The sequence below is a fragment of the Cebus imitator genome, unplaced genomic scaffold (genome assembly GCF_001604975.1).
Source record: "Cebus imitator isolate Cc_AM_T3 unplaced genomic scaffold, Cebus_imitator-1.0 Scaffold38, whole genome shotgun sequence".
In the NCBI taxonomy this organism is placed as follows: domain Eukaryota; kingdom Metazoa; phylum Chordata; class Mammalia; order Primates; family Cebidae; genus Cebus; species Cebus imitator.
Genome location: NW_016107353.1, coordinates 3,824,413 through 3,836,970, shown reverse-complemented (window position 1 = coordinate 3,836,970; position 12,558 = coordinate 3,824,413).

Sequence of the window (12,558 nt, the reverse complement as noted above, 5' to 3'; positions counted from 1 at the left end):
TTGCTCTGTCATAGTGGTGCAATCTCAGCTCACTGTAACCTGTGCCTCCTGGGTTCAAGTGATTCTCCTGCCTCAGCCCCCCGAGTAGCTGGGACTGTAGGTGCCCACCACCACATCTGGCGAATTTTTGTATTTTTAGTAGAGACAGGGTTTTGCCATGTTGGCCAGGCTGATCTGCCTGTCTAGGCCTCCCAAAGTGCTGGAATTACAGGCGTGAGCCACTGCACCCAGCCTGTGCTAGTCTTGATATCGCTGGGTCACCTGCTCCTCAGGATCTGGGGAAGACCCTCCTGAACCCCACACACTGTGAGTCCATACGCCGTTGCTTACTCCCGATCACCTTGGGCTCCAGTGTCTAGCTCTGCCACATTCTGCATTTTGCAGTTTTTTCTTCTTCCCTGCCTCAATATTGGCAGAAATGTAGGACACAACTTTTTCTCTCCCGCTCCTTTACAAAAAGTATCTATGTGTGGAGGGGAGCCAGGGATGGCATGTGTACATCACAGGGCCATTAGAGCACACAGCTAGAATTAGACTTCCCAGTTCTTAAAAAGCACCAGTATCATTACTGCTGACTCTGCACCGGCGTTCAGCCACAGCGCTGGCCTTCTCTCCCTCCTTCTCTCTCTGGCTCCTCCTAGCTTTACAAATCCTCTTAATTCTTCATGTTAATGGTTTAACCATCTCTTCCTTGCTGCCTTCCAGACCATACCACCAGGGCCTTACTTCTATCTCCCTAGGTCTTTTCCTAAGCAAAGGCAATTCCTTTCTAAGACAGGCCCTAGCATTAGTTTTATGAATAGCAGTTTTTCTAGAAACCCCACCCACTTGGCCTTGCCTTTGCCCCCAAAGGAGCCCCCTGGAACACCTTTGGGAAACTCTTGGGTTCCATTTTGAAAACTGATGGGCTAAATTACTTTCTTTTCTTTCTTTTTTTTTGAGACAGGGGCTTTCTCTGTCACCTAGGCTGGAGTGCAGTGGCACAGCCAAGGCTCACTGCAGCCTCAATCTCCTAGGCTCAAGCCTCAAGTGATCCTCTGGCCTCAGCCTCCCAAGTAGCTGGACTATAGGTGTGCACCACTATCCCTGGCTAATTTTTCTTTTTTTTCGGTAGAAATGGGGTTTCACTATGTTTTCCAGGCTGGTCTTGAACTCCTGGGCTCAAGCAATCCTCCCATTTCAGCCTCCTAAAGTGCTGGGATTATAGGCTTGAGCCACTGTGCCCAGGAAGACTAGATACTTTTTGAGAGCCTTTCCATGTTTCAAGCTCTATGAGCCTATGCTTCCCGCATTTCAAATCTGTGTGACTGATAAAAGCTGGCAGAAATGAAAAGCTGAAAAGAAGGCTTGGCTTGGAATAGCGATTCTCAAGATTTTTACACTTAGAATCCCTTTATACTCCCTAGGAGAACCCCAAAGGACTTTTGTTCTTTCCCTTATATCAGTCTTCATATGCTGTGTGATCTTGGTATAGTAATTAGCTCCTCTGAACCTCAATGTCTTTTTAAAAATTAGCACTGAAACATCCACTAGGAAGGACTACAGTGAGAATTAAATAAAAGACTTGGATTGTAATCCCCCACTTATTGGCCAGAAGAGCCTGGGGCAAGTCACTCAGCCTCTCTGAATCATATCAATTTCCTCATCATTATGGGGGAAAAAAGGAAAATAATACAGGGTTTGTTTTCAAGGCTTATAGTGAGAATTTGGAATAATGCCTTGTTAGAGCTGGCACCAGGTAGATACTAAAAAGCAAATAAAATCTAGTCCGTGCTTCTTTCCAACATACTGGTTCACTTAAATCTGCCCTCCTATGCAATCTTTTGTCAGGAATATCTTTATTTCATCAAAAGTTCACTGTAGAAATGTACCAGCAATTCCATTTTATACTGGTCCTTTAAAAATATGTTTTTGGCTCTACAGTGACCTTTTTCTTTCTCATTGAGGGAATCAGGACACCAGATTCTGAAGGCAGAATGTATTAAAGACCAGACTTGAATTTAAGCCGGATCATAGGAAGGGAACTTGGCATGGACCAGTACGGGAGGCACCTCTGAGAGGGGCGTTATCCCTCTGAATGAGATTGCTCATCTACGATCCCACCACCCTGCATCCTGACCTGCTGTATGATGTTCAGACATCCTCTGTTAGGGCATTTTCAGTCGTGGTTGTTGAGTGGGACTCTGACTTGGAATCTGTGCCCACAAATCTGGCCCATGACATCCCCTTCAGCTCTGAATTTTCAGAATTAGAGTCCCTCCTTGGGGTGGTGCTGTTTTCCAGAAGGCCTGTTTTAAACATCGGTATCACCTGAGAGGAGTAGCAGCTCAGCATTTACTCCTCAGCGTGTACCCTAACAGCTCAGCATGGATCAGGGTATGGTGGAACTGTACCATCACAGGACCCTAAAAGAGGTACCGCAAGGACCTTCGTGATCAACCCATGTAACTACCTTGTTTTTTTATAAGAGAAAACTGAGGCTAGAGTGATGAAGTGACTTTATCAAAGGTGTACTGAATCATTAGCAGTACCGAAAGGAGAACTCAGGTTTCCCCACTTCAGGTCCAGTATTTTCCCCCCATATCTCCAATCCATCCTTCCTTCCAACAAAGGGCTATTGAGAACCCATTATATGGTAAGAATTATGGTGAGAGCTAGGGATACAGAGGTGCCTAATAGACAACTCAGCCTTCATGCTGCCTACCTGTACACATTGGCTACATGGATTAATGAGCTCCCCTGCCCTCTGCCACCATCAGTGGGCACAGAATTGGTAAGTGTTGATGGGAAGATAAATGAAGAAGGATGTCCCTAACATGGGCTGTCACTTCCCCATCCATCCACCCAAACTAAGCAGCAACACTTGCTATGAAAATACTGGGAACAGGGCAGGAGTTGGGGGGGCAGGAAGCAGAAGAAAAGGAGAAGCACAGCTCTCTGAAAGCAGGCTTAGGAAGGCACTGAAGGCAAACCTCCCTCCCCCTGTTGTGGCTGAAGGAGAGGAAGCAGGCATGCACTTGGCCCAGCTTAATGATGAGCCTTGCTTAAGACTCTACTTCTCTAGAGGATCAAGGAGGCTCTGGCACTGAATACAAGGAGGAAGCTGGACTCCACAGCTGTCTCCAGCCTCCCACCTCTTGGGCTCAGCAGCTGTGCACCCCTTGGCTCCTACACCCTGAGGCCCTCTCTCCAGGGCTCCCAGCCTCAACAGTCAAGCCCACAAGTTGGCTGCAGACCAGCTTTCCCAGAAACTAGAAAGCTACGCTAGGCATCTATCCTCTGTGCATCACTGCCCTCATGTCATTAAGGAAACTTATTGGAGGTCTGATAGCTACAGCAAGCTTAAAAGCTAAAACTTTTTCATGAACTAATAATAACTAGTTGAAAGTTTCAACTTTTCTCCCAAAGGAGTCAAGGATGGTGTTATTTGAGCATAACAAGAACACCTCCTTGTCTAAGAAGCCATGTCAGAGAGCTAAGTAAGCACCCCTGGAGATTCCAGCCCCATCACCAATCAAATATCTCACTAACTCTGCCTCTCCCTGCTTGGAGCTGAGGTCTGCCGTGGGGCTTCCAAGGGAGAGTGTTCCTATTCTGTAAAGGGCTATGCCCCCTCTTTAGATGCCGGGATGCCTAGGCACTAGAGAGGGAAATCCCTTTATAGAATCCTTCTGTGTTTCTGGCTGCCAGGATGCCTAGGTACTAAATCCCCTCACAGGCCTGAAAACCTCCCATTAAACCACTGTACACACATAACATGCCCCTGGTCCAGTGGGGGTGACTGAAATTCTTACCACCATTAGAGTCATTTCTCTGATATACTCTCTAAAAAGCCCCTGTAAAAATGCATATCATATACTATACAAATTATTATACTGTCCTCTCTACTTTTGTGAATTTTGGAAAATCTACCATCCAGTTGAGAAAAAGTAAGGCAATATTACCTGGCAAGGATAATGTTTACTCATTTCGTATCCATTAAATTCCGAATTAACATTCAGTAAAAGTTTATTGAGCTTCTGTGCTGTGCCAAGCACGTTGTAGACGTTGGGTTGGCTCTAGTGGCTTCGGGGCTGAATCTTTTGCCTTAAGGCAGTGAATCAGAATCTCTGCGGGTGTGGCTTGGGCATTCTACAATTTGTCCTGGAGATGTGAGTGTGCAACCAGGGTGGGGAACTGCTGCCCTCAGATGCACAGAAAGGGAAGAAAGAGCTCCCAGGTAGCCTTGGGTCCTGCCCTCCCCTGTGCCAGGCTAGACCATCTCTGTGTGATGTTAAGAATGTCATTTGTCTCTTTGACTTTCAGTTTGGACTTTGTTCTGGAAAATGGGAGAATGGGACTTGATTTTTGAGGCCCTTTCCATCAGCACTCACCCTCTAAGCCAGAACCAAAACTGAAGTCTCTTTCAACTGCAACATTTTGTGACTGTACACATCATCTTACGGTTAGAGGAGCAAAATGGAGACTTTCTGGGTGTCCCTGAAATCCAAACCAGCCAGGCGAACACTCCTGTCCTTCACACAATTCCTTTTACCTGTTTACAGTCCATCAAACTCAGGGTTAAACCAACCTAACAGAAGACAGTGGCAATATCAAGCCTGCTCCTAGCTATAAAAGGTGCATTAATCTTCATAATGGTCCATCTTGCCCAGACCACTTCCTCCATTTGGACATTTATGGGACGGTGAATCGAGAGTTGCCCAGGAAGCTCTCTGTGCAATGCCAGCTCTGGCAAGTCACAATGTTCTGTGAGGGTTCTGAGTCCTAACCAAGAAGAGACCTCTTCAGGCCGGGGTCCCAAAGGCTTCAGGGAGAAAAATGTCCTTAGTCACTTTCTACTGTCCAGGTTATGGTATGGCACAAGAGGGACACATGTCCCCACTCTGCTTTGGAAAATAATAATGCAGGAAGAATTTTGAATTCACCCTTTGGCTAAAATGGGAGATTATTAACTGAAGAGATATTGATACATATGTATTCCGAGAAACAAATTTTACTTGTCATGACAGGTCTGTTCTGAAAACATTGTGTTCAAGTTGAACATATGAAAACAGAACTTCTTTCTTCTTCAACGGAAGTGACACCTAACAATTTGAATTTAGATTTCTCTGCCTCTTATGTCTACTAGTTGATAATGTAGAAACCAACATTCAAATCCAGGGAAGCAAATCCTTTTGTAAATGATTCGATTAAATTATCTGAGGATAAATTGTGCCTTATTTTTTATTTTTAACTGTTATTTTCAGGAAGGAGCGTTACAAAATCTTTATTATTCCCTTAAGATCCAAATTTTGGTTCTTACAACATCAGTTTCAGATGAGGATGCACAAGTCTCTATTCCCATTGCTATACTGCGGTGGGGGGGGGGTACCGAAAATGTGCAATGTGAATGTTGAGTCTTTGCTGAAAGGGTACTATCTGCTCATCTGCCAAAGGGAAGGTGAATAGAAAATTCCTAAAACTAAAAAACCAAGAAGTGGCAGTATATATTTGTAATTTAAAAATATCAAGGTTAATAGCAAATAAATCTACTAATTGAATTTAAAATGGTGACCTATGTCAAGAAATACCATAAGTCAAGTAAAAAGGTCAGTGACAAAATGGGAAAAAATATTTGCAACTTAAATGTCAGACAAAGGTTAATTTCCATGGCATATAAAGTTTCTCAAAAAGGATAATTAAAAAGGTCAACAATCACAGAAAAATCAGCTAGAGATATCAATAATTATTAGAAAAAGAAATGCAAATGTCCTTTAACATTATGAAAAGATGTTCAGCCTCACTTAAAAGGCATTCAAATCAAGACTAAATTGAGATATTATTTCTAACTTATCAGATCGGCAAAAATCCACAATTTAAGAATTACACTGTTGGCAAGACTGGGAAAACAGACACTCTCATTCATTCCTAGTCAGAATGCAAATTGGTTCAATCCCTACAGAGGATAATTTGGCACTATATGAGAGAATTGTTTATGCAAATACCCTTCACCCAGTAATCTCACTTCTAGGAGCCTATCACAGAGATTATACTAGTGAAATATGAAAAGATACACACACACATATATACGTATATGTCTTTATATATAGATCTATTTATCTACTTATCTATCTGTAGAAAGAGGCAATTTATTAGAGCACTATTTGTAACAGCAAGACTGGACACAATCAGAAAGCCTATCAAAGGTGACCGGTTAAATAAAGTATGGTGCTTCCATACACTGCAGTATTAAAAAACTGCAATAAGGAAAGAGGAACGTCTCTGAATTTTCCCATGAAATGATCTACAGGATACATTAAATGAAAAAGATAATTTAAAAAATGTACAGTATGCCACTTACACCAAAAATGTCTTGCCATGGCAGGAAGCAATAGAGCTATCAAATAATACTAAGACTTTATAAAGAAAAGGACTCAGGATAAAATGGTACAGCCAATTTTGAAAACGTTTGGCAGTTCCTCAAAACCGTGAACAGAGTTATCACGTAACCCAGCAATTCCATTCTTAGATATACGCCCCCCAAATTAATAATGTACATCCACACGAAAACTTATACATGAATGTTCATTTGCTGCATTATTTGTAATCCGCCCAAAGTGGAAACAACCCAAATGTCCATTGACTGATAGAAAATAAACAAGATGTGGTATACCCATACAAGGGAATATTATTTATCTATAGAAAGGAAGTACTTGTTAAAATATGGATGAACCTTGAAAACATTGTGCTAAGTGGAAGAAGCAAGTCACAAAAGACCACATGTTGTATGATGCCATTTGCATGAAATGCCCACAACAGAAAAATCTGTAGAGACAGAAATTAGAATGGTGGTTGTCAGGAACTGTGAGTGGGAAGAGGAATGGGTAGTGACTGCTAATGGGTATCTGGGGTTTTTTTTGAGTGAGGCAATTATTCTGCAATTAGATGGTGGTGATAGTTGCACAACTTTTTGAATATACTAAAAATCACTGAACTGTATGTTTTAAAAGGGTGAGTTTTATGGTGCATTGAAGTGTTCCTCAATTAAAAAGATGTATACATTAGGGTTGGGTGGGGTGGCTCCTGCCTGTAATCCCAGCACTTTTCGGGGCCTGAGATGGGCAGATCACTTGAGATCAAGAGTTTGAGACCAGCCTGGCCAACACGGTGAAACCCTGTCTCTACCAAAAATACAAAAATTAGCTGGGCATGGTGGTGGGCGCCTGTAATCCCAGCTACTTGGGAGGCTGAGGCAGGAGAATCACTTGAACCCAGGAGGTGGAGGTTGCAGTGAGCCAAGATCATGCCAGTGCACTCCAGACTGGCCAACAGAGCATGACTGTCTCAAAAAAAAGAAAAAAGAAAAAAATATATATCTACATTAAAATGTTAAAATATTCATTGATAAACAACAACACAAAAAGACTAAGGTACCAACATAAATCATCTCCATTTGCTAAAGAGGGGACAATTGGAGCATCAAAGTAATAACTATAAATGACTCAAACATGTAAAATATGTTTGAATCCATGATTTGAAGAATTCCAGAAAAAAATTTATTATCTTGAAAGCTATTAATAATGGAAAAATAAGCATTTATTCTGTCTTTTCTGCACAAACTATGCTTAAGGATAACCAAATAGTTGTTGAGAGAAAATTCTCTTTACAGAATTTTTTAAACTAATAGACAAGGAAAGAATAATAGAATATGATCATTTTGCAATGCTGATGAATTATTGGATCTGCGCAATAATTAACAATGGCTGATAACTTCACAAAAAGAGAGACAATCACACATGACATATCCCTGACGGTTGCACCCAATAATACCTATGAATTACTCTTGCTAAAAACAACAACAAAAAAATCTAACCAGAATGTGAGAAGTAGAAAACTTCCTTTTTAAAGTTTATTTTCTTGTTAATGAATAAATCATAAGTGTGCTAATAACTCTTTGTTAAGTCCTAGCCTGTGTAGCTGTTAGACATGCCATGCTTACAGGCATGTAATACATTCTATGTCCTTGTACTTTAACCAAAATATCTGTGCTGAACATGCTTACAGGCATGTCCCAGCTCTCCATTGCTTTTAACTGTTTAAAAAAGTTTTAAGTTATTAGCCAATAGGGTTTCAGTTTAAATTGTGAGGTCTGGCTCCAGCCAATGGAGATCAGACACAGCAGTAAGGACAACCCCAAATGCATAAGGGATAAATTTGTCTGTTTTCCTTTGTTCTCTTGGGGCACAATGGCCAGCGAGGGTACCCTTCCTGCAGTCTGGGAAGTAAAACTTGCGTTGCTGAAAGATCCTTTGCCTCAGTGCTAATTATTAAATTTTTCTTTGTCTGTGAGCATCTATTTCCATCGGCAAACAGGCATCAGCAAACAAAGAAACTTGTTAAACAACTTCACAGGGATGCAATTTTGAAAACACACATTGTGGGAAATTCTGCAAAACGATCTGGTTTCTTTAACAACAACACTGCAAGGAACAAAGCACTCAAAGGGAAGGAAGTGTAATCTACAAATCATAGACCTAGGAGACACATTAAACCATGCCAATGCATGAACCTTATTTGAATCTGGATTCAAACAAACCACTAAAAATTTAAAGACAATAAAACATTGTTTTTAGACAATTAAGGAATAATGAACACTGACAAAATATGTGATAATGTTAAAGAATTATTAATAGTTTTAGAGAGCATGATGGTTAATTTTATGTATCAATTTGACTGAGCCATGGGGAGCCCAGATATTTGGTCAAACATTATTCTGGGTGTGTTTGTTAAACATTATTCTGGGTGTGCTTTTGGATGAGGTTAACAGTTAAATCAATAAACTGAATAAGACAGATTGATCTTCTTGATGTGGGTGGGCCTCATCCCATCAGTAAAGGCCTGAATAGAACAAACAGGCAGATCCTCCCTCGAATAAAAGGGAACTCTTTGTGCCTTCCTGCTTATACTGGGAAGTTGTTATTTTCCTGCCTTGAAACCCCAGTTGGAAAATCTGCTCTTCTTGGATCTCAAGCCTGCTGGCTTTCATACAAGAACTGACACCATCAGCTCTCCTGGTCTCAGGCTTTCAGACTCAGACTGGAACTATACTCCAGCTTCCCAACTGTAGATTTTGGGATGTCTCAGCCTCTATAAATCATGTAGCTAATTTCTTATAATAAGTCTTCTCCCTCTCTCCTTTTTTTTTCTCTCTCTCTCTCTCTCTCTCTCCACACACACACACACACACACACACACACACACACACACACATCTGTTGGTTCTGTTTCTCTGGAGAGCACTGACTAATACAAGGATGATAAGGTGTTGTAGTTATATTTAAGAGTTCTTATCCTCTGGAAATACATATATGAAATACAGATACAATGATATGATGTCTGACATTTGCTTCAAAATAATCTTAGGATGGAAGGAAATGCATAAAGATTTAGATGAAACAGATTGGCTATCTGTTGGTAATTGTTAAAGCTGGATGATGGAAGCATGGGGTTTCCTCATGCTATTCTCTCTGCTTTTACGTATGGTTACAGTTTTTTTTTTAGTAAAAAAAATTAAAAAGGGAAGAAAATGAAAAATAGGAAATTGAAAAATAGTAGTAATATGGGGGAATTACTTTTTCTCATAACAACTACTGTAGAATCATTTGAATCTTTATGTGTGTGTAAAAATAAGTAATTTTAAAAATTAAAAAGTGAAGAGGACCTAGCAAAAATATAATACATAATGGCGAAACTTTAGATGCATTTCATTAAAGGTAGAAACAGCAATGATGCATGCTCTTTGACATTGTACTGGAGTCTTAGCCTTCACAATAAGACAAGAAAAAGAAGAGCTAAATAGATTCGGAGAAAAAAAATATTGTTATTTGCAGACAATATTGTATGTATAGATAATCCAAAATTACTTACAAACTGCAGGAAAACTGCTGGATATAAAAGCAAGACACAAAAATCAACATTGTTCCTATATATGGCAATAACCGATAGTAACTAGAAAATGTGATAGTACAAAATTATATATAAAATGGCAACAGAAACTGTAAGGTACATAGAAATAAATCTCTCAAAAGATGAGAAAGCATTTATAAAGAAATTATAAAACATTATTGAAGGATGTAAGAATAGGCTTGAATGAAATAATAAATACATCAATGATCTCCCAGATTAATCTCTAAAGTTCAATGCCTCGACCCAAAAGCTCAACAGCAGAGCTTTTTAGGAACTCGATAAACTAGTACCAAATTTCAACACTTCGAAATTGTGAGAAACATTTTAAAAATAAGAACAAAGGAGGCGTGTTTTTACCAAGTATTAAGGCTCATTAGAAAGCTGTCGTACCTAAAGTAGTGAAATACTGGGACAGGGATAGAAAAATAAATTAATAGAATAGACTAGAGATTCCAGAAATAGCCTCATATAAAATTTGAAATAATATATTATACAGATGATAGTTGAGAAATGGTGGACAATTCAATAAATGGAGTAATTGGTTGCCATGTAGGGGAAAAAATGAAGTTACATTCTTACTCCACACATAACACAGAAATAGATTCCAGATGGGTTAAAGCTCTAAATATGGAAAATAAAAGTTAAATTTTTATTTATTTATTTTTATTTTATTTTATTTTATTTTTTTTTGAGACGGAATTTCTCTCTTGTTGCCCAGGCTGGAGTGCAATGGCGCGATCTCGGCTCACCACAACCTCCGCCTCCTGGGTTCAGGCAATTCTCCTGCCTCAGCCTCCTGAGTAGCTGGGATTACAGGCACACACCACCATGCCCAGCTGATTTTTTGTATTTTTTTTTAGTAGAGACAGGGTTTCACTATGTTGACCAGGATGGTCTCGATCTCTTGACCTCGTGATCCACCCGCCTCGGCTTCCCAAAGTGCTGGGATTACAGGTGTGAGCCACCGCGCCCGGCAAAAGTTAAATTTTTTAGAAGAAAATACAAAGGGAAATATTTCTATTCTCAAGGTACAGAACACAAGACACAAAAAGCTGAAATAATAAAAGGAAGTATTGATTGCACTATAATTTAAATTTTCTGTTAACAAATGACCCCATCCAAAGTAAAAAGATAGTGACAGATTAGAGAAGATATTTTCAACATATATTATATAGAATATATAAAATTCATATCAGAATACATAGGGGTCCTACAATTTGATAAGAAAAACAACCTAATAAAAAGCCGGGCAGAAGATATAAATAATTCACAGAAGAGAAAATCCAAACAATGAATAAATACAGGGAGAGATACTCAAAATACTTAGTAATCAGAGAAATAAAGCAAAACGAGATGCTGTTTTACACCTATCAGACTGATAGAAATTAAAAAGTCTGAATGTGAAGATGTTGGGAAACTAAAATGCAGCTGGTTGGACAACTAATTTAATACAACTAATTTGAGATAAAATTCAGGATATGGTCCTAATTAGTTGAAAGCTCATACATTATATAATACAACAGTGCTTATACTCAGCATATACTTCTAGATATACACCTGGAAGAAATTCTGACACATGAACACAAAGAGACATATGAGAACATTCACTGTAGAATTTTAAAATAAAAATAAACAGGAGGAAAAGCTGGAAATAAAGTATAAAAGTTGGATAAATTTCTGGTAAACAAAACGTGCTGTATCCACATGCTTAAATACTATGCAGTAGTTAAAAATAAATGAACTAGATCTAGCCTATGTATCAGCATAGACAGATCTCAAAAATAATGTAGAATTTATTTGTTTATTTATTTATGGAGATGAAATTTTGTTCTTGTTGTCCAGGCTGGAGTGCAATGGCTCGATCTCAGCTCACTGCAACTTCCGCCTCCTGGGTTCAAGAGATTCTCCTGCCTCAGCCTCCCGAGCAGCTAATTTCTGTATTTTTAGTAGAGATGGGTTTTCACCATGTTGGCTGGGCTGGTCTTGAACTCCTGACCTCAGGTGATCCCCCCACCTTGGCCTCCCAAAGTGCTGGGATTATAGGCATGACCAATCACACCTGACCATAATGTAGAATTTAAAAAGCAATTTCCAGAATAGTACAATGTATCATTTATTGGGAGTAAGAGAATGGGGACAAGCATAGACAGCCCTTTTGAGAAGTTCTGCTGTGAAATGGAACGGATTGTAATAGCTGGAAGTATAGTGGCTGATGAGAGTTATAATTTTCTTTTTAAATGAACGTTACTAGAGCTTGTTTGCAAATGGGTGGGAAAGATCTGGTAGAGAGACTGAAAATCACTCATAAGGAGCAAAATCCTTGGAAAGGTGGAAGCTTCAGCTCCAAAGCACAAAAGGAGCATGCTACCTTCTTTTAGGCAGCTAAATGGTAAGAGGCCATGGGATGGAATGACAGGGCTGAATGTGTAGGCTGTTGAGGAGAAGGAACCTTCAAGTAGTAATGCTAATTGGATGTCTGCTAATATTATAAAGGGGAGTCTGGTTAAAAGGCAGCACAAAAGGACCTCCCTCCTGTGACACCCTGCCCTTTCGGAGAGTCTGGGACCATGCTATTGTCACTCCTAACGTTGTCTTTTTTTTTTTTTTTTTTTTT